This window comes from Oryx dammah, unplaced genomic scaffold (genome assembly GCF_014754425.2).
Source record: "Oryx dammah isolate SB20612 unplaced genomic scaffold, SCBI_Odam_1.1 HiC_scaffold_28, whole genome shotgun sequence".
Taxonomy (NCBI): Eukaryota; Metazoa; Chordata; class Mammalia; order Artiodactyla; family Bovidae; genus Oryx; species Oryx dammah.
Window position 1 is genome coordinate 102,747,287 of NW_024070212.1, and position 14,787 is coordinate 102,762,073.

At 44.0% G+C, this 14,787-nt stretch overlaps 1 long non-coding RNA gene across 1 annotated transcript; it reads right to left on the bottom strand.

Annotated features, from left to right (window-relative positions):
- Window positions 1-9,557: 9,557 nt before the first annotated feature.
- On the bottom strand, window positions 9,558-14,547 carry LOC120856335. Its single transcript, XR_005719422.1, has 4 exons — window positions 14,291-14,547; window positions 13,066-13,158; window positions 11,710-11,816; window positions 9,558-9,591 (listed from the first exon to the last, which is right to left on the bottom strand). It is a non-coding gene; the product is annotated as an uncharacterized LOC120856335 (long non-coding RNA).
- Window positions 14,548-14,787: the final 240 nt, after the last annotated feature.

The window sequence follows — 14,787 nt, forward strand, 5'->3', positions numbered from 1 at the left end:
CTGGGCTTTGGAGTCAGAAAGGCATGAGTCAAAGCCAGGCTCCTAGTCGCATGATCTTGAGAAACTGATTTAACTTTTCTGACCCCCGTTTCCTCAGTTACACTGGGGATAATGGTACCTGCTCCATAAACGCTGCTGTGTGGAATGTGAGAGCTGTATGCAACTGGCATGGTCCCCATGCCTAGAGAACTGCTGTCATGCAGGCAACACTTTCCATACACTAAGATGAAGGCCCTCTGTGACAGATACCAGGTGCCGGGGGAGGAAGCATAGTGAGGGGAGGGGACCTGTTCTACTGACCAGGAAAGGAGGAAGGGGAAACTTCAAACAGGGTGAGCAGGGGTTGGTCTGGAGGATATGCTGGTCAGAGGAAATGGCACACACACAAGCGCCTGATCTTCATTTTTGTCTGCTGCCAGATGAGGCTGCGTCAGCGCTCTGAAGTTAACACAGAGATCAAACAATCTCTTCCTTCTGTGACAGATGACTGACGTTTTTATTTCTGTGCCATACTGGTGAATGTGCCTTCTCTCTCAACCAGAAATATGAAATAATCCAATTTGCAGCTAAGTTAATGCTGAGCATTAAAATGCACTGAATTCCAAAGTTCTGATTCCAAGGAGAATGTTAAATGAGTTTCATTCCCAGTGCATGTGACACTTTTTTGAATAGGTTTTATGGAGTTTGATGCTGTTAAATTGAGACGTGTGTATAACCTGTGAGTGATACAGCTGCTATGGGAATCCTTGAATCTCTTAATATTTTTATAGCCATAATTTTCATGGCCTTAATAACTCAAGACTCCAAGAATCCTAGACTGTTAGTAGTAGAAGACCCCTCAGAGGTTCAACCTCAACATCTTCTTGATGAAGAAGCTGAGGCCAAGACATAGGGAATGAGCTGCCAAGGACCATACAGCAAAAGCCTTAATTTCTGACACTGGAGCCTAGACCTCTAAGGGTCATATCCAGTGCGCTTTCTCCTACTTTCTCTTTCTCTTTCTCCTACTTTCTCTTTCTCTTTCTCCTATGGTTACCTGCTCTTACTGCTGTCAGTTGAGGTTGGGTCTTTTCAATCTGCACACTTCAGTTAATAGATGTTCATTTTAAAGACTCATTTGCAGGGCTTCCCTGGTCTCTCAGTGGTAAAGAATCCGCCTGCCAATGAAGGAGACACAGGTTTGATCCCTGCTCTGGAGGATCCCACTGCCGAGGAGCAACTAAGCCGATGCACCGCAACCACTGAGTCTGCGCTCAAGAGCCTGGGGGCTGCAGCTACTGAGCCCGCAATGCCACAGCTGCAGAAGTCCACACGGTCTAGAGCTCTGCAACAGAAGCAGCTACCGCAATGAGAAGTCCGTGCACTGCAACTAGAGAGTAGACCCGCTCTCCACAACTAGAGCAAGACTGAACAAAGACCCAGCACAGCCAAGAAAAAACAAAAAACAAAACTCATTTCCTTTGGGTCCAATGTTCTGCTTTCCATACTAAAAGGTTATGTCAAAACTCAGGTTCTGGACCATATCCTTAGTACATCCACTCTGACGGTGACATAATCTTAGAGTAGAAAGGGATTTTAGAGCTTTATCTGGTTCAACTCCCCTTCCACCATATCCAGGGAACATATCTATTTCTCCTGAGGGAATTTATTCCATTGTTTGACCATGATTTTAAAGTTCATTGAAAAAAAAAATAATAAAGTTCATTGAGCAGAATTCTTTTTCTCTGTCTACTCTGTCCTTTAAGAGAAAGAGAAGGCACTTATTGATGTGATCATCCCAATATAAGGGAAAAAAGTTCAAATAATGTGCCCAAGTTCACCCACAATAAGTGGAAGAGTCAAGCCAGTGTGTAACTCTCTGGAATGCGGAGATGCCCCATTTCCCTGCCTTCTCTCTTCCATGAAGCCCTTTCAGCATGCTACTCTGGAGCTTTCCTTTTAAAATAAAAATCCCCTGCTTAAATGGCTTTGATGGCTCTTCACTACCCACTCAAGGTAAATAGTCCAAACTCTTTAGATTAATATCCAAGGTCCTTGACAATCTGGCCCTGAGAGGACGTCACAGGCTCATTTCTCTCTCCTCTTCCTGCTCATCCCAGCTTCTCCTGGAGGAAACCTGTCTTTGCACACGCTGCACTTGCTGCCTGCATGCCCTTCCCCTCTTTCTCTGCCTGAAGAAATCCTAGTTCGCTTTTACTGTTCATTCCAATGTCACCTCCTTGGTGAATCCTTCCTTTGCCTCTCTGCAGAATCCGTTCTTCCTCTCAGCACCTTGAACACCTCTTAAAACAGCCTCTTTCACATTGTCATGGTCCTTCATAGTCTCAGATCCTGGAGGCAGGCGTGGCATTTTTTGCAGTCCCAGATCCTGGCATGTAACTCGTGTACCATAAATATTTATGGAATAGAAATGAGGTATAACTCTTTTCCAAATGTTACCTGCATGCTAAGTCGCTTCATTTGTGTCCGACCCTTTGTGACCTACGGACAGCAGCTGGTGAGGCTCCTCTGTCCGTGGGATTCTCCAGGCAAGAATACCAGAGTGGGTTGCCATTTCCTTATCCAGGGGATCTTCCTGACCCAGGGATCAAACCCGTGTCTCATGTTTCCAAGTGTTAACCCTTCCATTATTTGAAGACCCATCTACAGCCTTGCCACGTGCCATTCTAGCCCTAGTTATTTCTTTTCTAGGCTAAATATTTCCAACTCCTTCAACTGTTTCTTATAAAGTCTGATTTCCAGATTCTTATCATCTTCGTTGTTTGCTTCTGAGTGATAATTTGTCAACATCACTCTTCAAAAATATGAGCCTCACTGAGAAAACTTAATAGCCCAGATGAAGTCTGACTACAGCATAACAGTAAGGGGGTCACAACCTCTGATTAAGATGTAACATTTGTTTAACCATTGCTATTGTACCCAGGTGGCGCTAGTGGTAAAGAATCCACCTGCCAATGCAGGAGACACAGGTCCGATCCCTCAGTTGGGAAGATCCCCAGGAGAAGGAAATAGCAACCCACTCCAGTACTCTTGCCTGGGAAATCCATGGACAGAGGAGCCTGGTGGGCTACAGTACCCGGGGTTGCAAAGAGCTGGACATGACTGAGCACACGTGCCAGGAACCTCTGCCTATCTTACTTGCTTTCACTCTTGCACTAATCTGGCAAGGTAGGTGTTATTTCTCTCATCTTTTACATGAGGATGGTAGCCATCTGGTAAAGTACTTTGAGAGTAAGTTAAAGTCACAAGCCCAGAGCACAAAGTGTGCTTGTAGCCAACTGATACCTTTAGATCATTTTTACATCAACTGCTGTCAAGTTAATTTTTTTTCCAGTTACCAGGCTTAAGGGCAAATGAGGACAAAAAGAATCAGTGCCTTTAGAAGGATGTGGAACGAAAGCACAGAGAGAATGCAGGTTGGATTAATGACCAACTTCCTAACAATAACAGCCTTTATCTAGGAGCTCAGACAGAGCCTGGAATTTCTCAGCCACTAGCTTCCTGGAACTATTTTTATTTGGTATTTTATAAGAGGAACAAGAGTAGAAGTGTTTTAGATAAACAGTGAGGTTTGAGGCTCAGCACTGCTCTGCAAAGCCCTCACACCATTAGAATCCGAGCATCCAGTCTGGGCCCTGTGAGTTACAGAGGAATGATAAGGAGCCTGCCTCTCTGGTCTGGGGCCTGGGCCTGGAATGGCCCCTCTCTGCACCTTTATTCTATAAAGATCTACTGAGTACCACTATGTTCCAGGTATGGTGTGAGGTGCTGAGTATGTATCAAAGAATACAAAGAGAGCTCCAACCTTCTGAGTTTATCTTCAGGTGGCAGACAGACACAGATGTAAAGGATACATATGCAACTGAGCAAGAGAAATGTTCAGCTGGTAAAGAATCTGCCTGCAATGTGGGAGACCTGGGTTTGATCCTTGAGTTGGGAAGATCCCTTGGAGAAAGGAACTGCTACCCACTCCAGTATTTTGGCCTGGAGAATTCCATGACTATACACTCCATGGGGTTGCAAAGAGTTGGACACGACTGAGCAACTTTCACTCACTCCAGGTACAAGCAGAACCTCAAATGCAAGAAACAGCATAAAGTTTCCATAAAGGATGGAAAAAAATTACAAGTGGCTTGGTGTTTGATTAAAGTTCAAGAGGCTAGAGAGGAAGAACTGAGTGCCTGTTGTTGTGTTAGGCACTGTGATAAAATCCTCATATACACTGTTTCAGATCATTAACTCACTATGTAACCTTGAGCAAGTTACTGTACCTCTCTGGGGGTCACTAGTAAAATGAGGTGCAAATGAATTCCAAGGTCCTGTCTAATCTCAGCCTCTGGCCTTAGCAGAAATACATTCTGATCTATGGTCTGTCCACCATGTTTACCAAAATACTAGGTTCATCAAGTTTCATGACCCTGCTTCCCCAAGTTACATGCTGAACACTCAAGGGGAAGTTAATTCTATCAGACTTAAAAATGTTGACCAAGTACATAATATGGGTAGGATATAAAATAGATATAGATTAAAATAGCTATCTGGCAGGTGGGCTGTGACAAAGGTCAGTGGAAAGGGTCAGATGATAAGTTGTGGGGAGCTCAGAATTGGGAGAGGTCACAGTCATCTTGGAGGGTCAAAGCAACGCTTTTTGGAAGGCTTTGTTATGGACATAGAATGCACAGAACATCAGAGAAAAGGCTGAGCAGAGGCATTCCGGGCAAAGAAATGCAAGAGCCTGACAAAAGCAACCAAAACCTGTACTTTTGCTTTCCCCATCTGCCCCTACCATCCCTCAAGCCCCCTCCACCCCTCTATCCTCTGCTCACCCTACCCAACACACTCTCAAGATTCTTAGCTGACAGCTGAGACTCTCCATAGCTAAGCCTCATTCTCTCTGTCCAGCTTTTTGACTGTGTCTCCCTAATAAGAATCCTTGGGTCTAGCCATATGAAACTACTTGCCATTTCTTCAGTGTGTTCTGTCCTTAGCTCGCTATACCTTCTCCATACAATGCCCCATTCCTCTAATACTCTCTCCACTACCTCCAACTTCCCCTACCCATCATTCAAGTCCTCCTTCTCTATGAAACAATCTCTTCCAAACATGCATCATTTTGACTGCATTTCCCTCAGGGTACTTTAACTTCCTGCCTTGTATTATAATCCTCTTTCTTGTGGGACTGTAAACTCCTGGAGGGGAAGCAGTGTGCCCTGTTGGGGTCTCTCCCAAGAGTCTTGCACAGGGCGTATAACTTGCCAGACAGCCAATAAACACATGGGTTGTGAGCAACAGAATTGGAGGGAAGGTCTAAATGAACCTGTCTTTGACCATCATTTAAGGAGAACTGGGGTTCTTCTGTCATCCTTTGGTTCTCCAGCATTATTCCCCGACACTCAAGGCATGTGTTCCAGTGGTAACGAGCCCACCTCTAACTCCAACAACAGACTTGTTATCCCATCCTCCTGTTTCCAGAAGATTCAGGGCTCCTGGTGAATTAGTCAGAAAATGTCCAACCATTCTTCTGATCCCAAACTTAGTATCCAGATAAAATCTGTTTAAACTGCCCCATTTAATGATCTTTATTGTTGCTTTTGTTTAGTCTCTAAGTTGTGTCTGACTCTTTTGCATCCCCATGGGCTGTGTAGCCTGCCAGGCTCCTCTGTCCAGACAAGAATGCTGAAGGAGATTGCCATTTCCCGGGGATCTCCCTGACCCAAGTATCGAACCCGCATCTCCCGCACTGCAGTCAGATTCTTTACCACTGAGCCACCTGGGAAGCCTTTTAATGATCTTAGGCAGGCATGAAGCAGAAAAGGAGTCACAGAAGGCCAACAACCAGAAGAAGATGTGAAAGAGAAAAAACTCCAAGTCTAGGAGTAGGTTAAGAGCTTGCAGGTTTTTTCGGCGCCTCCTGCCAAAACCGCCATCCCTACTTTCTTTAAGCACCAGAAGCCATTTCTTCTTTTCATTTACCAACTCTCCCTTAGGGTCACTGTCCACCCAGCAACTTGATAAAACACGGTTCCCCAATTGTCAGTCCCGGAATAATCTTTGCTCCTTCATGCTGTCCTTTATAGAGCGCTCTTCAGGTTTACTCTTTAATGAGATATATAAAACAGCAGACTTGGGATTTTGTAGCACCCCTTCTTTAAAAAAAAAATCACATCCTGACAGATGTGCCTGTCTTCTTCCCTCGCCACTGTCTCTGTAACTCTTGGCTTCTCCCCACCTGTGACTCTTTTCCAAGGGTCTGGTCATAGCCCAAACTACTCTACACTTGCCTCCGGTTTTAAGCCCTTTACACTTTCTTTTAAAAACTTTAAACATTAAACAATTAATGAAATCTATGATGTGCTGTGCTCTGGGATACAAAGTGGAATAAAAGTGAAGTGCTACCTTCAAGAAACTATAGTCTAATTTAAGATACTTCAAGGTGACACGTTTCATACAGAGATGATATCAAGTGACAGCGCAGGGAGGGAGCTATTAATTCTTCCTGAGACGTGTCACAGGAGTTTTGATCTGGATCTAAAAAAGAAGCAAGGATTCAAATGATAATATGCACACTTTTAATTTTTTAGCAAACATGTAGGAATAGCCTTTTCATGCAACTGCCTCGTCTGAAGCATTAGAGCTGCAGGTATAGACAAGTTTCCTGATTTCAAGACATTTTCAGCCTAGAAAAGGAATTTTTAAATGTGCCCTAGTAACGGTGATACAATGCATACTATGCTATTAAAAAGTTACAAACTGCCAGGAGAATTCATAGAGAAGTGTTTAAGAGAACACTTCTCGCTAGGTGTAGGAAGCAGAATTTTAAGATGTCTCCTGAGATTCCTGGGAAAAAGTGGAAGCAGTGACAGATTTTATTTTCTTGGGCTCCAAAATCACTACAGATGGTGACTGCAGCCATAAAATTAAAAGACTCTTGCTCCTTGGAAGGAATGCTATAACAAACCTAGATAGTGTATTAAAAAGCAGAGACATCACTTTGCCAACAAAGGTCCATATAGTCAAAGCTATGGTTTTTCCAATAGTCATGTAAGGATGTGAGAGTTGGACCATAAAGAAGGCTGGGTGCCAAAGAATTGATGCTTTAGAATTGTGGTGCTGGAGAAAACTCGTGATAGCCTCTTGGATTGCAAGGAAATCAAACCAGTCAATCCTAAACGAAATCAACACAGAACATTCATTAGAAGGACTGATGCTGAAGCTGAAGCTCCAATAATTTGGCCACCTGATGTAAAAAGCCGATTCATCAGAAAGATCCTGATGCTGGGAAAGATTAAGGGAAAGGGGGAAGGGAATGGCAGAGGATGAGATGGTTGGATAGCATCACCAACTCAGTGGACATGAATTTGAGAAAACTCCACACCACCTGAGCAGGAGACTTCAGTTTTATATTTTACCATAACACCTTGCTGCTGCTAAGTCACTTCAGTCGTGTCCGACTCTGTGTGACCCCAGAGATGGCAGCCTGCCAGGCTCCCCGGTCCCTGGGATTCTCCAGGCAAGAACACTGGAGTGGGTTGCCATTTCCTTCTCCAATGCGTGAAAGTGAAGTCGCTCAGTCGTGTTCGACTCTTAGCGACCCCATGGACTGCAGCCTACCAGGCTCCTCCGTCCATGGGATTTTCCAGGCAAGAGTACTGGAGTGGGGTGCCATTGCCTTCTCCAACCATAACACCTTAGCTATAGGTAAAAGCCAAATATATTTTCAACCAGCCGAAACAGAAGTCCCTGAACCTCATTTATTCATTTCTTATGAAACATTTTTGTCAGTATTACACGTTATGTTTTAATTTTTAACACAAGGAATGCTGTATACCCTCCACCTTGCTTGCAAACAGTTAAAATTCCCTGTGTACTCTGCTCCAAAGGCATGCCCACCCCAACCCCTAGAGATAACCTTGCCCCTGAATTTATTGTTTACTGTTTCCATGCATGTCTTTATACTTGTACCGCATGTGGGTCCCTAAACAAAACTGGTACTGTTTTGCTTATTTTTACGCTTTATATAAGTGGCATACTGCTTATACTTCTTTGCTCAGTGCTGTTTCAAAGACATTTTCATGTTACTACATGTAGCTGTAGGTCAGTGGTTGGCAAGTTTTTCTATAAATGGCCAAAGAGTAAATACTGCAGGCTTTACATGTCATAAAACCCACTGTGACACAAAAGCAGCCATAGAAATCCTGTCTGGATTCCAATAAACCTTTATTGGCATTAAAGTTTCACATGTCATGACATATTCTTTTTTCAACCACTTAAAATGTGTAAAATTAATTTAATTTCCATGTACATGGGATTTTGTTGGAAGTATCTTCAATATTAATTTCTCATTTTGATACTAATTGCTTATGTAAATGCTTTTTTCTCTGCAATCACCCTCCGTTTTTTTCATTCTAACTTTATGGAGGCTTTCAATGGCTAAGTCGAAGATCTCTCTTGGTAAATGTCATATTGCACTTGAAAATATGTGGATTACTTTCAAACACCTTTTGATATTGATTTCTAACATAATTCCACAGTGATGAGAACAGACTCTGTATGATTGCAATACCTTTAGACCATGAAATTTCACATCTTGTTTTATGTTCCTGGATATGTTCCAATCTCTCCTAGTTGACAGTCTATGGGAATTTGAATTTGTATCCTGCTGTTGTATAAAAATTGTATAAATATTAATTATATTTAATCAGTTCACAGTGCTTTTCAGGTCTCAGTTCAGTTCAGTTCAGTTCAGTCACTCAGTTGTGTCCTACTCTTTGCGACCCCGTGAATTGCAGCACGCCAGGCCTCCCTGTCCATCACCAACTCCCGGAGTTCACTCAAACTCACGTCCATCGAGTCAGTGATGCCATCCAGCCATCTCATCCTCTGTCATCCCCTTCTCCTCCTGCCCCCAATCCCTCCCAGCATCAGAGTCTTTTCCAATGAGTCAACTCTTTGCATGAGGTGGCCAAAGTACTGGAGTTTCAGCTTTAGCATCATTCCTTCCAAAGAAATCCCAGGGCTGATCTCCTTCAGAATGGACTGGTTGGATCTCCTTGCAGTCCAAGGGACTCTCAAGAGTCTTCTCCAATACCACAGTTCAAAAGCATCAATTCTTCGGAGCTCAGGTTTCTTCACAGTCCAACTCTCACATCCATACATGACCACTGGAAAAACCATAGCCTTGACTAGACGGATCTTTGTTGGCACAGTAATGTCTCTGCTTTTGAATATGCTATCTAAGTTGGTCATAACTTTCCTTCCAAGGAGTAAGTGTCTTTTAATTTCATGGCTGCAATCACCATCTGCCATGATTTTGGAGCCCCCCAAAAAAGTCTGACACTGTTTCCACTGTTTCTCCATCTATTTGCCATGAAGTGATGGGACCAGATGCCATGATCTTTGTTTTCTGAATGTTGAGCTTTAAGCCAGCTTTTTCACTCTCCTCTTTCACTTTCATCAAGAGGTTTTTTAGTTCCTCTTCACTTTCTGCCATAAGGATGGTGTCATCTGCATATCTGAGGTTATTGATATTTCTCCTGGCAATCTTGATTCCAGCTTGTGCTTCTTCCAGCCCAGCGTTTCTCATGATGTACTCTGCATAGAAGTTAAATAAGCAGGGTGACAATATACAGTCTTGACATACTCCTTTTCCTATTTGGAACCAGTCTGTTGTTCCATGTCCGATTCTAACTGTTGCTTCCTGACCTGCATATAGGTTTCTCAAGAGGCAGGTCAGGTGGTCTGGTATTCCCATCTCCTTCAGAATTTTCCACAGTTTATTGTGATCCACATAGTCAAAGGCTTTGGCATAGTCAATAAAGCAGAAATACTTTATCCTTGTACTTCTCTACATATTCATTCCAATAATTTGAGAGTTTGTTATTGAAATTCCAACTGTAAGTCTTAATTTATCTACTTAAAATGATTATACAGTGGAACTATATGTAACCTTGTTCTATATTTTCCAAGTCTCCTATAAATGTGTTATCATACTTCCATAATTAAAAAAAAATAAAATTTGGAAAAAATGATCTTACCTCTTGGACCATACACAAATAGGAATTGGGTCAGATTTAGCCCAAGGACCATTGTTTGTCAATCCTGCTCTGGATCATTTATTTTTATTGCTATAGAATGTTCTGGTATAGAATGAACTGGTAAATAAATACTTACCAGTTCAAGAACTTCAGAAGATACTGTTATAGATCAAATTTTTAAATCTACTCTCAAAAAATTTACTGTATAAGTGGACAAGATAGGTGGCTCAGATGGTAAAGAATCTGTCTGCAATGCAGGAGACCCCAGGTTCGATCCCTAGGTCAGGAAGATCCCCTGGAGAAGGAAATGGCTACCCACTTCAGTATTCTTGCCTGGAGAATTCCATGGACAGAGGAGCCTGGTGAGCTACAGCACATGGGGTTACAAAGAGTGGACACAACTGAGCAACTAGCACTTTCACTTTCAAGTAGACAAGATAAGTCATGTTAACCAATAAGGAGGCAGAAAGTGACCGAGGCCTTAAGAGAGATTTGCATGCCTTGACCCGAGAGCTAACAGGAACCAGGCTGCCTGGATTCCCATTCTGGCTTCACCATTTACCAGCTCTGTGACCTTGGACAAGTCACTTTAGCTCCCTGTTCCTCAGTTTTCTCATCTGTAAAACGCAGATCATAGTAACTATCACTGCATAGATTTGCTGTGAAAATTAAATTGTCATAAAAATTAAATAAGAGTGCACATAAAGCACCCAGAAGAGTTCCTGGTTCTTCCTTGGCATTACATAAATGTCAGCTTTTATTATACAAACTGGAGGGGAAGCTTCCCTGGTGGCTCAGACGGTAAAGAATCCACCTGCAATGCGGAAGACCTGGATTCAGTCCCTGGGTTGGGAAGATCCCCTGGAGGAGGACATGGCAACCCACTCCAGTGTTCCTGCCTGGAGAATCCCCATGGACAGAGGAGCCTGGTGGGGGTTACAGTCTGTAGGGTTGCAGAGTCGGACACGACTGAGTGACTAAGCATGGCACATACAAGCTAGAGGATCACGTAAGGCTTTTGAAGGCAGCATGGAATCAAAGTTTTAAAAGAGTGGTAAGGTTTGGACACACAGAGATGGAGACCAAGGTATTCTAGAAGAGAGAACAGTATATGGAAAAACCCAGAGAGGCAAAGAACATATGTTGAAAAGGACAGCAAAGGAAAAATGTAGAAAATTTACATGTGAATCAAGGAGTAAATAAAGGAGGAGAGAAATAAATTTAGAAACAAAGAGTTGTGGCCAGATCATAATGACCTCAGTTGTGTCTGACTCTTTGCGACCCCATGGACTATATCCAGGCTCCTCTGTCCATAGGATTTTCTCAGGCAAAAATTCTGGAGTGGGTTGCCATTCCTCCTCCAGGGGATCTTCGCCACCCAGGGACAGAACCTGCATTTCTTGTGTCTCCTGCATTGGCAGGGAGATTCTTTATCACTGAGCCACCTGGGAAGCCCAATGAACCTTGAAGACAGGGCTAAAAAGTGTGGAATTTGTCCTGTAGGCATGATGCTTCCAGGATCTGGCAGTTGTGGAAGGCAGATAGAGAGAAGAGAGTCAAGAATTAGGTTACATCTCTGATAGTCCAGGGAACCGCACCTTGACTAGGGAAAAGGCAGTGTGCTTTGAAAACTGACTGGATGTGGAGGACAGGGAGGAATTTTAAGAGGTACTACCAGAAAATCCCTGGTGGTCCAGTGGTTAAGACTCAGCATGTCCACTGCTTTGGCCCAGGTACAATCCCTGACTGGAGAACTAAGATCCTGCAAGCTGCACAGCATGGCTGGAAAAGGGGTGGGGGGGGACTTAAAAAGAAGCACTACTATGGTTTCAAGATTGGGTGACTGGGAGTACGGTGGTGGCATTGTCTGAAATGGGGAGCACAAACAGAAAGAGAAGATTTAGGATGGAGAGTCATGATTCTGGTCTTTAACCCACAGAGTTTGAGGACTCCTACAGAATTATCTAATGGAACTGGAGCTAAGAATAAATTGATCTGTGAACAGAACTGATAATACAAACTAAATGCTTTGGGTTAATCCTTTTAGCAACTCAACGTGATAGGTACTGTATGTGACTGTCCCCATCTTATAGAGGAAGAAAGTGAAACCAAACAAGTTAAGGCTAAGGCCACAGTTCATCATCAACTACCCCACTTTACTGCCTGTGCAGTTGACCTTTCTAGTGCCTCATCTCAGGACAGTCCCTCAGACCCTCGCTTAGAGGCTATCTGATGCAACTCCAGTAAGCTTAGACTATGTACCTTCTTGGCTTCAGCAAATTAGAAGCAGGTATAAAAGGCATAGGCATAATGACAGCAGAAGTGGCAACGGAAAACCAGAAGCTTTAGGAAACCCCCATGGGAACCCCCAAAGCACAGCCTTCTGGGACCATTCATTAAGGTGAAATAGAGTCCTTAACTCTATAGTCCAAGAGGATTCCTTAATAATAAAGCCTGATTGCTACCAGTGCATGTTTATAATAAATCAAGAAAATACTAAGTTTATTTCTGTTTCTTAAATAAGGATGGCTAGGAAGTTTATAATATACCTTTAGAAGATTCTCACCTGATATGGACACTTTTTTTTTTAATGTTAAGGAAGAGTCTGAAAACTTTGGAGAACTTCACTTCAAAAATAGCTTTCCTGACAGCAGAGCTTTTGATACAATTGTTTTCCCCCTCACCTGTGAGCCCTCAAAGTATGTGAAGGATATCCTGGGCTGTGTAGCTCTGTGGAACTCTCTGCCAGGATTCTCAGGCTCACTCACAAGACCATCGGTAACCTCCCCTTTTCCTCTCATCTGCCTCCCTCAGTTGACTGCTTAGAAAGTGGGCAATAGAAGCAGAAACATCGTGCTGAGGTCAGAAAGGGCCCTAACGTCCATCGCAAATGTGAGCAGAAGCCTCCCTACACGGCACTCAGTGGACATGAAGCAATAAAACACTCACTCTGGTGCTTGTCAGGTGGTGAGGCGTACCTGATGACGAATACAAAGACCAGTCTCATCTGGGTCCTAGCTCTGTTGCTTACCCGCCCCGCACTTCTCTGTTTCTGCCCTTCTGTCTAGCATGCCTATGCCTCGTGAATCACCCCTCCAGGCTGGGCTTGGATCTTGAAAGCTTTCTGAAATGAAAATCTGATTTAGTCACTCTCCTACTTACAACTTTAATAGCTTCTTATTGGCTATTGCAGGTATTCATAAGCCTCTTGGGCTCAGGACCCCTTTCCACTCTAAAAATTATGGAGGAACTTGAGATTTTTCATGTGCTGTTTGTTACTTCTAACAACACTTACCACGTTAGGAATTAAAACAGAAATTTCTAAAATTTTGAAATTACAATAAACCCATTACATGTTAACATAATCACATTTTAATTTAAAAATTTCTGTAATTTCTAAAACAAAATATTGATGAGAAAAGTGATGTCTTACATTTGTACAAGTTTTTTTAACACCTGTCTTAAAGAAGACAGCTGGATTCTCAAATCTGTTTCCGCATTTAATGTGTTGAAAATATCATCTGTCCTGTAGTCTATGGAAAACTTCACCATACACTCATTAGAGAATCACAGTGAAAAAAGCAAATCACATTTAGCATTATTATGAAAATAATTTTGAGCTCACTGACCTCTGAAAGATCTCAGGGACACCAAGGAGTACCAGAACTACATACTATGAAAACCACTGGCCTATAAAATAAATTACATACAAGGACATTAATTGTCATTCTAGGTACACAAAAACCTCCTTCAGCACCATATCCACAGTCTCCCATATTCCCACTCCACCAGTTACACCAACCAGCCATCCGCTATCATGTGTCTTTATACCCTTGCACACATCCATCCCTCTGCCTGAAATAAGCTTCTTCCTTGCAGGCTCTTTCAAGAACCAACTTGAAAGGGTTTGACTCTCAAAGTGCCTCCTCTGACCCATCCTGACAGCTGATGACTCCCTGCTGGCAGAGCACAGGCTTTGAAGTCAGGTTGGAGGTGAATCTCCACTCAGTCATTTACTGGCTGGGTGACCTCGGACAAGTAGCTTCACCTCCCAGAGCTTCAGTTTCCTCTCTGTTAAAACAGGGATGGTCCAAGTGGACAGGCCATTTAACCAGAGGAGTGCAGCAAAAACTGTTTACTGACAGAACGAGCCTGCAAACAGGTACATGGTTAGGGCTCAATGCATTAAGTACTTGTTGAATGGATCAACCAGTTAAAGGACGGTGGCATCTTCTATTTACTGAGCATTTACTTACTGGGTGCCCAGCACTTTTTCTCCTGGGCTTCACAAGCATTAACTTATTTTATCTTCACACCAAGCGTCTGGATTGAACGATATTCCTTTAGAGGTGAGGGTCCTGCGGTAGAGATTCGAGGTAACTCGCTTAACGTCACCCACCACCGGGTCCCCGAACCCTCTCCACGCCTCAGTTTGCCCTCCCTTGAGATGGGGCGCGCAGGGCCAGTGGGGGTGTGGATCTGGGCCGCGGGGTATAGGGCGGGAGGAGGCAGACAGCGGGCGCTGGCTAGGCCGGGCCGCTTGGGGGCGCCCTACCCGTACTCACCACCCCCCGACACACACCCCCCCCCCGCCTCCTCCGGCCCCCGGCTCCGCGCGGGCCCAACCGCCCAGGCGCGCGCCACCCCACGGCGGGAGGCCCAGGGGGCGGGGCCAGGGAGCCCCCGCCCCGCCCCCGCCTCAGCCGCCACCGTCGCCGCCGCTGCCGCCGCCTCGGTCGAGCCCCCCGCCGCC